Source organism: Galeopterus variegatus, unplaced genomic scaffold (assembly GCF_000696425.1).
Source record: "Galeopterus variegatus unplaced genomic scaffold, G_variegatus-3.0.2 Scaffold133, whole genome shotgun sequence".
In the NCBI taxonomy this organism is placed as follows: Eukaryota; Metazoa; Chordata; class Mammalia; order Dermoptera; family Cynocephalidae; genus Galeopterus; species Galeopterus variegatus.
Window position 1 is genome coordinate 268,856 of NW_007726244.1, and position 14,371 is coordinate 283,226.

Below are 14,371 nucleotides of genomic sequence, written 5' to 3' on the forward strand. Positions count from 1 at the left end.
GTGTTCTTAGCAGACACTTCAGGGGAGTCCGATGGCAGTGGCTTCCACCATCCCTAAGATACACTGCTATAGCACAAAGAGCACTTGCTCCTTAGACTGAGGACAAAGTGCATTTGCATTTCCTGAAGCCACATCATCTGTGGGGGGAACAGGCAGAGATGCAAACAGTGCAAGAGATGAGTACACGAGGGGTTAAACCCAGGTGTTGCACCCACACTTGTCCTCTGCCCTGTAAGGCCATGCAGTTTGGATGCAGCAGTCCTGGACAACCTCTAGGTCACACATGACTCAATATCCCTATCTGTAAAATGGCTATGATAATGGTAGAAGGTAAGAATCTACAGCACTAGGTTGTCGTGAGGATTAAATGATATGATTCAGGAGGAACACTTTGCTTAGCACTCAGTAAATGACAGTTTCTCTGATTATGTATAACTGCCAGGGGTGGGTGAGGGCAGGTTTCTGCTTAATGTCTTTATATAGTGGACTTCTGTTGAGGATTTCTTTGAGGAAAGGGGTTCCGGTTCTGTAGCTAAAGAAAGTGTACAGGTCCTTCCAGCCCTGGGGAACTGGGATGCAGCCACGTCCTACAGAGGTGTCATCCTGGTTTGTATCTAGAACAGTGCTGCCTTTCTCTGGCCCTTCCCCCATCAGCCTCCCCCACCCAGATCCTTGCATACCTGGAAGATTTCAGTGATCAGAACAAACACAGACTGTTTTTCTCCATTTTCTAGAAGTAGAGACTGAGGCCCCCAGGAGGTAAAGGAGGCTGGTTATGGGACCTCTAGGAGCTCCTGCCCCTGCTCCCGCACTCTTGGCTGTTAGATTTGAGGCCTAGGGCTACCAGAATCAGAGGCCTGAGGTCCTTCCCTGCACTCCCTTCCAGGAGCTGGGCCTGCAGGCAACGAGGAAGCTGGTGCCATGGCCAGGATGTGCCACTTCCTGGTTCTGGCCAGTTTTGCTGCAAGTCAGGTCAACCTCACCTCACCAGTGCTGTAATAACCATTCCAGGTACAGATGGGGGAAAGAGAGAAAGGGGGCTCTCGGGCTTCATCTGGCCCTGCCATCAGCCCAGTGAAGGCAGTGGCTCGCAGGGTGGGCTGTGGGGGGATGAGGGTGCTGTTAGTGTGCATTGTATGTGTGTGTAGGGGAGTGTGACTGTACTTTTAAAAACACAGCTTCAGAGTTGGGTGAAGAGAGGAGTGGATTGAGTGCTGGGATGGATGAGAAGGTTCAAGAAAATTCCTAAAGAGAGTATTTGTGTCCTGTGGCTGTGCAGGCCTGGGATGAGCATATGGTGCGAGGGAACGGGTGTGAGTGAGCTGGTGTGTGTAGCAGCCAGCGGGGGCCTGTCAGCACACGCAGGCATATGAGCATGCTGGTGTGTGTGCGCCTGCACAGGGAGACAGCACTGGCTGCGAGTCGCACAGTCTGGGTTCAAATCCCAGCCCTGCAGCCACTGAGCTCTGTGGCCTTTGGTAACATCCACCTTCTGGAAGTGAGATCATGAAGGTTCTCCCGCCTTCCTAATCGCGGTGACTCCAGAGTGCGTGTGTGGATGAGTGAAGGCATCAGGTGGGGAGGGGACACCTGGCAGCTGGCCCCTGGGCACCCCTGGCTGCATAGAGCTTCTGCTGGTGTAGGCCAGGAGGAGGGAGCAGCCTGTGGTTTGGGGAGTAGCTGGCCTGGCAGTAAGTGGCTCTAAACAATCCCATCTGCTGTTCAGGCTGGGCCCCTCTCACTCTGGGTGGAATTTCTGATGGTGTCCCGGCTGCTGCCTGAGGAGGGTGGCCCTCCCTGCTGCAGCTGCTGCCTGCTCTTTTGAAGCTCAGCCATGGGCCTCCCCCTGCCCCCTTTGCCTCTGTTCCCCCGCCCTGGGCCTGCATTCTTCAGCTGCCAGAGGAGGCATTTCTGTGAGGGCCACTCTGCCTGCGTTCTTGCTGCCCAAGGCCCGTGGAGCTCCTCCTCGAAAGGCAGGCCCCAGTCAAGCCATCTCCTTTTCCCTGAGTAGGAGTGGGAGGCCTGGCCCCAGCTAATATTCCAGTCACTCCTCCCTGTGGAAGCTTAGGAGGGGTGCAGGGCATGGGCAGAAAAGGGCAGAGGGGCTCCCTTCCAGCCTGAGGTGCTGGAAGCCCCTGAGGGGAAGCCTTGGGGCTGCACACTCTCCCCCTTCAGGGCTGAAGTCAAGATCGTATCCCCAGGCCTGACTCCTGGGCCAGCCTCCAGCCGTAACTCCTGAGAACTCTGTGGTCTTGGGGAGTGAATGGCCCATGACAGTCTCAGTAACAGATACCCCTGACTGAGAGCATTGAGTGTGGGGTGCGGTGTGAGCCCACCATGGTGAATTCCCCTCAGGAACCCCATCTGGGAAGGTATAGGTATTGCGTTTTACAGATAAGGAAACTGGCTCAGAGAAATCCCACTTGCCCACTAAGCTGCAGGATCAGGATAAAAGCTGAGGCCTGTCCCACCTAAAGCCCTGCTCTTAATCTCTCTCTCCTATGGCCTCTTACCCCAAGCTCAGCACCAGTAAACACCAATGTGTGGTTTCCCCTCCATGAGGGTCTCCCCTCCATGTGCCGCGGCGGGCCCTCTGCACCACGGTCCTGCCTCTGAAACAGCTGTGGTGTGGTCCATCATCTTGCCCACTGCACCCTCATTCCTCTCCTGCACCCAGGAGGCGGTGGGTCCCTGACCAGGGTTGGAGGGTGCACCGCTGGGGGTGCGCCACCTGGTTCCCACTGAGGCAGGACTGGAGAAAGCCTGTTGGAGTGCAGCAGGAAGGGCTGGGCTGAGAATCTAAGGATTGCAAAGGTTTTAAAGCCCTGGAGTCTTTGTGGTGTGCTTCCTTCTTAAGATTTTTTCTGTCGTCATTTTTCAAAATTTTGCTTTTTTTTTTTTAAAATTAGAGAGACAGTATAAGGTGGAGGTTAAGAAGAACATGGACTCTGGGGCTAGATTGTTGGACTCAAATTCTGGCTCTGCCACTGACTGTGTGACCCTATGTAAGTTATTTAACCTCTCTGAGCCCTAGTTTCTTTACCTGTAAAATAGATGTAATAGTTGCTTTACGGTGGGGTTCCATGAGAGAATATCTGCCAAGTGCTTAGAAAGTGTATGGCATGTAGCAAATGCTCGTAGATATTTGATGTAATTATTATTAAAAAGTAACTCATGTCCATGGTAGATAATACACATATGCAAAAAGAACATAAAAGTCATTGGCGATACTTTCACCTTCATGTTCTTTATAAGTTATCTGTGCTTTTTATTTTTAAATTAATAAATGGACATGAATTAAAATTTAAAACGGATACAAGGATTTACAGGGGAAAGTTTCCCTGGTCTGTCTCTATCGCTTATGTCCCGATTCTTCTCAGAGGAAACCTATATTATCAGTTTCTTGTGAATCCTTTCAGAGAACTCTCTCTCTCTCCACACACACACACACACACACACACACACACACACACCCCATAATCCACTATGGTATAGTGACTGTCTTCACTGTTTTGTGCCTTACATTGTTCCTGTAGGTCTTGGGCATAAAGAGACATATTTTTTTTTTCCTTTTTGTCTTTTTTCGTGACCAGTAACGGGATCGCAACCCTCAGTGTCGCGCCCGCACCGCGCTCAGCCAGTGAGTGGACCGGTCTCTATATGGGATTCGAACCCTCGGCGGGAGCGCCGCCGCACTCCCAAGCGCTGCACTCTACCGAGTGCACCACCGGGCCAGCCCAAAGAGACATATTGAACTGCCTCGTTTTTGTTTACTGTTGAATATATAATACATATATATTTTATGGTACATATATATGATATGTAATATGATATATATTATATATGTATATTATGGGGTTTGTGTGTGTAAGAGGAGGATGATAATGTACCATTATTTCACCAGCCTATTGGTGGACATTTAGAGTGTTTCAAATCTTCTGCTGTTACATTATTGCAAGGAACACCTTATGCACATATTGGGCACATGTGCAAACATTTCTGTAGGTAAATTCCATAGAAGTGAAATTCATGGATCAGTGGGCAGGTGCGAAGTGTGTGTTAGTGTGAGGGGACTCTCCTTTGCCCATCTTGAGAACCCTTCTTTAATCTTGGGTTTCCTTGGCCTGGATTCCCTGGGCATGTTCAGATCCTGTGGGGTATTGACTGCCCACCTGTCCCAGGGGCCCAAGATGTCTCCTGCCATTGTCCAGGCTTCAGAGCTGGCCCCAGACCATGCAGGCCCAGCCTGTGGAGGGGACTTCAGTCTCACCACCTGCAGGAGAGGCCCAGGGAGGGGCAGCTGGACCCTCTTTCCCAAGAAGCTGGGCTTGGGCCAGTATGAGCTCATGCCTGGAGGCAGCCCAGCTTCTCTGGCCCTGCACCTGAGCTGCTGGGGACCCTCTGCTTCCACTGCTCCCAGTCTGGCCCATTTCACTTGGTTCCAGGTATGCATGCATTCCTGTCAGTGCAGCAGGGCTCCCCAGAGCTGTGGCACCTGGGGGGGAGGGGCAGTGGAGAGAAGTACCCCTCTGTCCACTGAGGTTTGGTCTTCTCCCAGGCGCCTGGGTTGAGTGTCTTGGCTAAGCTGGAAGCATTTGTTGATGGAGAGAGGGATTGTTGTGGAAATAGTCCCCAACCAGCTCAGGTGGTGGTGGAAAACAGTGGGTTGCTCAGGCAACTTGACAACTTTGGCAGGGTGGGGGAAAGTTTTCTGTGAGAAGCTGCCGCGGTTCTGCTTTTTCTTCTGGATGAGGCTCTACCTGCAGGCTCCCCTCTCTTGCTTCCTGGACATGAGCACCAGCCCTTGCAGCTCTGGAGGCACCCAGGCACCCCTAGCTTCCCCAGCCTCTCCAGGGGCAACTCCACACCTTTAGGATTCAATTCGACTCACAGTTACTGAGTTCTTGCTGTGTGTCCAGCTCTGTGCTTGGCTCCAGGGAACACAGAATAGGGGGGTCAAGCCTGATGGTTGTAGCATGTCGAATCTGGAATCAGACCTCCCAGGTTCAAGTTTCAGCTTGACCACTCAGCTGTGTGACCTTGAACAAGTTACTCGACTCTTCTGTGCCTCATTTTTCTATCTATAAAGTGGACATAGCAGTAGGAATATGTACCTCCTAGGGCTGCAGAGAGGATGAAAGAGCTCACCTGCACAAGGCACTTGGAATAGTGGCTGGCATGTAGGAAGCAGGCAGTACGTGTTAGCTATTGTCATTATAACTGTCATTACCATTGTCTTTCCAAGATGAACCAAACCAGTGACATGTTACTCATGCCTGAGGCACTTCATCTTGGAGCTTTTCAGCTGGAAGGCAGGGTTGCCTTCTTGATGGTGCCTTTTATGGCAGCCAACCCTGATATTTAGGCCTCAAGAGCAGAGATGAATGATGGTGTCCTTAGGACTGAGAGTCCAGGGCCAATTCATCCATGGAAGAGGGACAGTAACCTCCTTTGAAATCTCTTGCCCAAGTCCCTGCCCCATATCTCCCGTTGGCTACAGACCTGTCCACAAGCGTTGAGGCAGGAGAGAGAAAAATTAGGAAAGAAAAGGTATTTTTTCTCTTCTTTTTTTCTTCTTCAGGCTTTCTAAAGATTAAAAAAAAAAGTATGTATTTTTTTTTCTTAAATTCTCATCTTGAGAGATAAATATTTACTTACTGATAGGAATGCCCTAGCCTTACAGATCTGACCAAATAACAGGGGTGGTCAAGGCGTTGTGCAGTGCACAGCCTGCATTGCTGTGCGTGCCTGCCAGCCTCTCACCCCTGCCAGCAGTCCCGCTGGGTGGGCGTGGAAGCTATGTGTCCCGCTTCTCTGGGTGATAGAAGGGCTTCTCATAGCTCTTCTTCCGGGCAAACAGCTCTGGGAGTCCTTTTATCTAATCCTTGTGTTTTATAGATGCAGAAGAGAGGAGTGGCTCAGAGAGGTTAGGAGCCAATCCAAGGTCACACAGCAGGACATGACAGAAAGTCCCATCTTTCCTTCTGCTCCTCCTCCTCCTCTCTGGTCCAGCCTGGCTCTTTTCTCCGATGGCTGTGCCTCAGGGTCCTCCCTGCGCTTCCTGGCTGCCCGGGGGATGGGCACAGGTGTGGCTGCTTCGCAGCTCTGGGGCCCTCGGGAATGAGGCTGGCTTTGTTGCAGCCCCAGCTGCTGTGGCCATTTGGGTCGTGTTTCCATTAAGCCGTTTCCGCGCCTTGGGCAGAAGCAGGAGGCTCAGCATTTAAAGGTCACCCGGCTTTTGAAGCTGCAGCGACATTAATAGCTTGAGAAGAAAACAAGCCTGTGCAGGGGCAGAAGGACAAGGCGTCTCTGTCAGGGCTGCCCCCTCCTCCTCCCTGCTGGGTGTGCGCCCGCGCACACACGCACATGCACGCTCACTCACAAACCCTGACAGCCTCTCTCTGTCTCTTGCTCCCCCCACCCTTTTGAGGCCTCTTCAGCTTAGAAGCCAAGAAACTCGGCAGACTTCCCTGCACCGCGCCCGCGCACACACGCACATGCACGCTCACTCACAGACCCTGACAGCCTCTCTCTGTCTCTTGCTTCCCCCACCCTTTTGAGGCCTCTTCAGCTTAGAAGCCAAGAAACTCGGCAGACTTCCCTGCACCCCGCCCCTATTACATCTGAGGTGACAACTGGCCCAGGGGGCAGCTGCCCCTGCCGCAGCCTCTCCATTAACACTGCCATTACCCACTTGAGGTTTCCCCAGGCCTTAGCCATGGTTACACAAGCCTCCCAGGGGTCATATGACCTCATTCTGGCCTGCTGGCTTTTGCAGCCTGGATTCCTGATGAGATCAAGTAAGCCTGGGCCTAGTCTTTCCATACGGGAAACGGAGGGCTGGCAGCAGGATGTACCTTGCGTGCCAATTTTAATCACTCGGTAGTGGCTTGCCCAGAGTGCCACTGGGTGCAAAGGGTTCTTAGGCCCTGTGGGCTCTGTAGGACAGGAATACCTGGATGAATTAGTGACGTCTGCCAAGGACAAGGAGAGAAAGTAGTGGCACGTGTGCTGCATATCATATTTCCCACCTTGGGACTGAATGATTTTGTAACTCTGCAGTTCTTGGGTTTAAGACCCCTGGGGCAACTGGATGGTTCTTCTCCCTTTTAGTCAGTCTTGGGGACGGGGACACATTCTTGGGTTCTGGGAGAAGCTGCTTTGTCTGCCCTTTCCCTGGGAACAGCCGGGGCCTGAACCCTGGGACACCACCTAGCGGCCTGGCCTGGCAGTGCCACCCTCTGCAGGCAGGGATCACAGGGATCACAGATGGATCACAAGATCTGGGGTCCACTCTGAAGAGGAGGGAGCCTGGGGTGCACAGGACAGAGCTGGTCTGGGGTAGCTCCACCTGCTTTCCAGAAGAGTGACCTCCCAAAGGGGTAGGAAAGTGCCCTGGTCCACCTGCGGGCAGAATGGAAGGTCAAGTCAGATCTGGGAGGGGGTTGACCTCCTGTCCCCCTGGAGCTGAGGTTGGCTTGGAAAGGGGACCAGCCTGCCATCGGCCTTGTATGCCAGAGAGGAGGCCTTCAGGTCAGGCTGCAGAAGGCTCATGGGACCTTAGCTGTGCCACTGTACTGACTTGGCCTCAGTCACTTCGTCTGTGAAGTGGGATAATAATGCACGTCCCTCTATACCTGTAGGTTTGCTGTGAACAGTAAAGGAAAGTGTAGAGGAGAAAGGGCTTTGGAAACTGAAAAGCCCCTCCTTCCCACCATTGCTATGAGCCGGAGGAGGAAGGGAAGGGAAGAAAACCCGTAGTATTGTGCTCCTCTATCCACTTAACAAGTATCTTTAGACAGTGCTGGGCACTGTTTTAGGCACTGGGGATACCACAGTGAATACAACAAAGACCTTGCCCTCATGGGGCTGACATTCTGGTGGAGAAGCTGGTCAGTGACAATTAAATATATAATCTCTGAGGTGGGCTGTTTTATGAGGAGGACGAAGCAGGGTAAAGTCTTGGGGAACACTGGGAGATGGGGTGGGTGGGGTTGCCTCTCTGATAAGGTGGTAAGGGAGGGAGGGAGCCCTGTAGACATGTGGGGGAGAACGTGGTCGATGGTGGTGCCAGCAGGTGCAGAGGCTGTGGAAGGAAGCATGCTTGGCTTGGTGGACTGGCAAGATCCAGGGTGGCCGGAGAGAGTGATGGTCTGTGTGTGTGCGTGTCTGTGTGCGGGTGTCTGCGTGTGCACGTGTCTGTGTGCAGGTGTCTGCGTGTGCACATGTCTGTGTGCGGGTGTCTGCGTGTGCCCGTGTCTGTGTGCGGGTGTCTGTGTGTGCACGTGTCTGTGTGCGGGTGTCTGCGTGTGCCCGTGTCTGTGTGCGGGTGTCTGTGTGTGCACGTGTCTGTGTGCGGGTGTCTGCGTGTGCCCGTGTCTGTGTGCGGGTGTCTGCTTGTGCCCGTGTCTGTGTGCGTGCACATGCACATTTAATCACAAGGTCAAAGAGGTGGCACAGCAGGACTGTGTGGGGCCTGGTGAGCCACAGTGAAGGTCTGGGTTATGTTCTGAGGTCATAGGAGCCGTTGGGAGGGTTGGAGCAGAGGAATGGCATAACCACCCTGATGAGTGGTCTACAAGTAGGCAGCGGGGAGGCTGGATGGGCAGAGGTGGTAGCAGTGGAGCTGGCGAGGAGCGGCCAAATTCTGAAGTCAGTTTGAAGAGAGAGAAGACAGGATTTGCTGTGGGTTGAATGAAATAAGAGAATGAGAGCACTCAAAGAAGACTCCAAAGTTTTGGGTGTGAGCCACTTGGAGTTGCCACTAACAGAGATGGAGAAGGCAGGGAGGGGCGGGTTGGGGTTGAAGGGCATCACCAGGTTGGTTTGCTATTGGACACCCAAGTGGAGGCAGCAGGAGCAGGTCGACTGTGCGAGTGTGGAGCTGAGGGGATGTTCACAGGCGAGGTCAGAGCATGCGGGAACATGGGAGTCGTGTTCAGTATGCAGATAGCAGGTAAAGCCATGGACCTGGATGGTCGCTCAGGGAGTGAGTGCCCCAGCCACACCATCCTCCCCCACTGGGTGCTTACTACGCTCGGGGCACCTGCATAACTTCCATCATGACACTGCTTCCAGGTAGGTGTTATCCCTATTTTTACAAAGGAGGAAGCTGAGGTTCAGAGAAGTGAACTAGTGTTTCCAAGTCACACAGGCTTAGGACAGAACGTGAACCCAGGACTCTGGCTCCTGGTCTCTCACTTCCCGCTACAGACCCTGCTCTGGCCCTGAGGGACAGGCCCTCCTGAGGCAGGAAGTCGGCTGGAATGACCTTGGGCAAGGCCGGATGAACCACACTGGGGCAGCTTGCCCACCTCCCTGGGCCAGGTGGGGAGTGACTCAGGCCTCTGCTGGGTGCTCCCACGAGGAGTGGAGGTTGGCTGTTTGCCACCCCCTGTCAGGCCTGTATTCCCTTTCTGGGTAGGTGGGGGCCCACTCTGGGCCTGGCTCCATGGGACCTGGGGGGGAACAGGTGTGAGCTTTCTGCTTCCTGGTCCCCAAGTCACCCACAACTGTGAGTTCAGGACAGCCTTTGAGTCGGCCCCTTCTGAGAGGTGGAACGGGCATAGCGGGTTTGATTCACTTCCTTTTACAGAAGACGGTCAGGGGTTACGTCCCTCTGTTTCCCTGCCAGCGCTCAGCAGCTGGGGTTCAGAGAGGTTGGTGTGGTTTTCTGAAAGTCACAGAGCCAGTTCTGGGGCAAAGCCAACAGACCTCCCCCCGTGCTATCTGGGTCATGTTTCCTCTGCTGGAATGTCCTCCAGGCCGTGCCCAGTCTCCTGAGCCTGGGGCACACGTGACTGCATTTCTCAGGCTCCTTGGCTCTTAGCCTTGCAAGCCTTACCTGGCATTTTTGGCTCTGAGGAAGTGGGTTCCTAATTCTGGCCTCTCTACATACTGGCAGTGTGACTTTGAACAAGTTACCTAGCTTCTCTGAACTGGATGCCACAGCTATAAAGTGGAGACATTCACATGTAACTTGTGGAGTCGTTATAAAGATTAAATGTGAAAGTGCCTGGCACAAGCCCGTAAACCCAGGTGGCCTGTGTACCTTCATTCCTTCATGTGTTTTAAGGTTTTCAATTGAGCAGTGCTGGTTTCAAAAGGGAGCCTGGCACGGATGACCCCGACCCTGAGAACAGCCCTCCTTTCTGCTCCCAGCCTTGCCAGCCACACCTCAGTCCTGGCCTCAGCCTCTGCCCTTGAGCTTAGCAAGGGCGAGAGGGGGACAGTTTTCTGAGAACTGGGGGCCCTCACAGCTGATAATAGGCAGCCTGGCTTTGGGGAGTCCCTGAGTCCTTGCAGAGTGCTGTGGAAATGGTATTTCTTTAAACACTGTCTCCCTGCTTCCCATTACAGTTCCCGAGCCACTTTCTCTTCATCCACCGAACCGCCCCTTTGACGGAAAAGTCTAGACTATGTCTTTACTCACTCTGTGTCCTTGGGCACCTCCCTCTGAGTCTTGGGTCTCATTCTCTTCATCTGCAGCGTGGAGCAGGGTGTGGGGCTGGGTTAGAGTGGTCGGCCGTTCACATGATGTGGTGCACACACAAAATGATATTTTTCCAGGCTTTGCACCAGTGGCAGAGGCTGATTGATCTGTGGTGTGTGCAGCTGCCCGGGCCAGCCAGGCCTCCCCTGGGGCTGCGAGGGTCAGTATGTATCTCCTTCCAGAGGGCTGAAGGAACTCCAGGGACTGAGATCCAGATGCTGGGGAAGAATACCCTAGAATCTGCCCCACCCAACCCACTGCGGGAGCAGCTTGGCCAGCACATGGCCAGCTCCTGCTCTTCACCAGCTTCTGGGGCAGTGACGAGAAGAGTGCAGCTAGTCACATTCCAGGTGCCATGCTGAGCATTACCTTGCGGCATTCTCACTGAAGCCCCATAAAGGGTACATCCACTTGAGGGCGCTGGGCTGCAGAGAGGACAGGAGATGTGTGACGTCCCACAGCTGGGAGTGGCAGAGCGGGAACTGCAGCCGGGTGAGAAGAGCGCACACTTACTGCAAATGGCTGGAGTGCAAGAATGCCTCTTGGGGGCTTCCCAATACTCCGAGAGGTCTGGGTTAATGGGGAAAATGTAGGCCAGGCCATCTTGCTTATTCTTCCCCTGGGAGTGGGCCAGGTCCTGGCTTCTTTCTCCAAGGGACTGCCTTTGGCAAAATGAGAGTTGGGCCCCTTCATCCGTCTTACTAAATTACCAGAGAGTCAGGGAGATGGTGGCTTTACTCCAGAGGGTCTCAGTACCAGGCACTGACCACTATGTGTGATGACACTAAGACAGCAGACAGCAGCCCAAGGCAGTGGCTTCTGAAGCCTCCTGTGCCTGAGGTCTGTCTTAAGAGACCTCAGTGCAGGTCCCCAGAGCCCGGGACAAAGGCAGCTGCCTGTGGGGAGCCCGCCTTGGAGGGCGTTTTGGCAGAGCCAGAGCAGCATCCTCCGACCTTCTGATGTGTTGGGGTTGGTGGGAGGTGTGGGTGTGGGGCTTTGGGTGTCTGAAGCTGGCTGTGAGACGCCATGCCACATTTGGCTACCTTTCTGTGTTCATTCTCATAACAAAATGCTTAGACCGATCACTTGAGGTCACCCCTCTGTGTCTCGTGAAATGTCTTTGGCCTTTCTGACTTGCTCATCTGGGAAGAGATGGGGTAGAGGGAGTCGGATAACAAATCATGCTTCACCCAGTCAATGGAATACTACTCAGGCATTAAAAATAATGAAGTAGATCTATATGTTCTGACATGGGAAGATGACCACAATCTATTATTAAGTGGACAAAATCAGTAGAACTTCTGGTTTGATCACATTTTATAAATTCATACATATGGTAGTACTCATATGTATGAAAAAGTATCTAGACATAGGCACACTAGAGTGCTAACAGAGTTTCTCAGGGGTGGGAGGGGATTTTAGTTTGCTAAACTCAGTGTCCACACACACACACCGTGTGCTTCTAGTTACTTTAATATAGTCCACTTCTCTGGGACTAGTAGACACCCAACAGGCCCCAGAACAGGAGCCCTTGACAATTTCCACATCCCTCTAAGGAGGTGGAGGTTTTTTTTTTTTTTTTTTTTTTTTTTTTTTTTTTTTTTTTTTCCTTTTTGTCTTTTTTACCGACCGGTAACGGGATCACAACCCTCAGTGTTGCGCCCGCACCACGCTCAGCCAGTGAGCGGGAACCGGTCTCCACATGGGATCCGAACCCTCGGTGGGAGCGCCACCACACTCCCAAGCGGCGCATTCTCCAGTGCGCCACCGGGCCGGCCTAGGAGGTGGAGGTTTTAAGGTGGTTAGAACCCCAGCATGGTAGCACTTGAAACCACCGGGGAGAGAGTATGAATAATGTCTTCTGACCCTGTGGTGACAGAGGCCTTTCCACCGCACCTCCACGCAGCCCTCTGGTCCATCTTTCTTATACCATCAGGTATTTGACTGTTGAGGTAGTGGCAAGGAAGATTATGTTGATTTGGTCACACTAATAAACTTTTCCCTGTTAGCTGTTAAGATTGTGACCCCAAGTCCTAGCAAAGGGAAAACAAAGTCCTAGCACCTGTTTCATCAAACTTAAGAATATTCTTTGACGGAACAGTGCCTTAAAATACAGCTGCCACTTTCCTACAATTAGCAAAATTACTGTAAATCTTGGAGTAAGCATGAGAAAGTCAGAACTTGATGTTTTTAGACACTTTCCAGTCTCCACTGTCTTCACTAGCAGAAATGCGACTTTGGCAGTGATTTACATGCCTGGGTCTGAATAGGCTGGGCAGTTTTCTGTTGCAGCTTTAGGTCCCTAATTGTGCTTGATTTTCAGTCCCATCCATACACGTTTTTAGGTACATTGTGCTGATAACCAGGGCCTGGGGACTGGGTTGGCTGCAGCAGAGGAAGTGGGTTTGGTGGGGATAAGAACAGAGCTTATGATGTATGTGGTTCCTCAAGATAGCTTTGAGAAGAAATTTCTCGGAATTAAAAAAAATACGTAAGGACACTTAGTGCTCTGTAAAAACAAATCTGTGTCTCTGACATAAATAAAGCATGTCAACCTGACACTGGGGTGAGGAAAATGAAGTCCAGCAATCGACAACAGTCTTGGGCTGGTGCTTCTCAGGGGCGCGGACTGAGTTTTAGGGCCTGACATGAGTTCTCCAAGAGTGGAACCTGGGCCTCCCCTATCAGCCTAAGACTCCTCAGGGATGGAAATCGTGTTCCTCTCTCCAGTAGGAAGACACTGGGAAGTCCCATTTCTCAGCACCATAGTCCCCAGGAATCAGTGGAGCCCTGCACAGGGTGCACGCCCAGGTGGGGGGACAGTGATGTCAGGGCAGTGATGTGCAACGATGAGGAAAGCAGGGACTGGACGGGGCTAGAGACCAGAGGGGCAGGACATCTGTACAGAGCCCCTCCTGCCCTAGTCAGGTCTTCAGGGGTCCTTGGTAGTAAGTGTAGTGGTTGAGACCCGTGGCTCAGGGACCATACGTCCTGGGTTCAAATCCTGACTCTTTCCTTTGCGTCTATGCCTCAGTTTTCTCATCTACAAAATGGGGATGCCAGTACCTAACTCACAGTGTTGTCGTGAGTTAGCCCACACAGAGCTTTTTTTTTTTTTTTTTTTTCCTTTTTGGGTCTTCAGGGGTCCTTGGTAGTAAGTGTAGTGGTTGAGACCCGTGGCTCAGGGACCATACGTCCTGGGTTCAAATCCTGACTCTTTCCTTTGCGTCTATGCCTCAGTTTTCTCATCTACAAAATGGGGATGCCAGTACCTAACTCACAGTGTTGTCGTGAGTTAGCCCACACAGAGCTTTTTTTTTTTTTTTTTTGTCCTTTTTGTGACCGGCCGCACCGCACTCAGCCAGTGAGCGCATCGCACCGGCCATCCCTATATAGGATCCGAACCCGCTGCGGGAGCGCTCCTGCGCTCCCATCACCGCACTCTCCCGAGTGCGCCACGGGCTCGGCGCCCACACAGAGCTTTTAGGGGGATACGTGGCACAGGGGAAGCCCTTGCTAGCTGCTAGCTCTCATGTGTTGTAATTATTGCCCCTGGAGAGAAAGGAGAACGAAGCAGGTCTCCCCTGGGCACGGTAGGTGTCGCCCCTCCCTGCCCTCATGTCCCAATGGTCCTTGTCTGTCACCCTGAGCTCACCTTTGTCTCCCTCGGTTTCAGGTGGGACCGTCCGTCGTGGAGCCGGCGCCAGGATGCCCCGGGGGTGTGGATGAGCAGCGCTCCGGCCGCCGCACGACGCAGGCCCGCATGCCGCCGCCCCGCGAGGGCCCCGCGCCCGCACTGTCCTGACCCGGAGGCCCGGGGACGGGGGAGGGAGGCGCAGGAGTGAGCTCCCCGAGCCTGAACAGCAAGCCAGCGGCTGA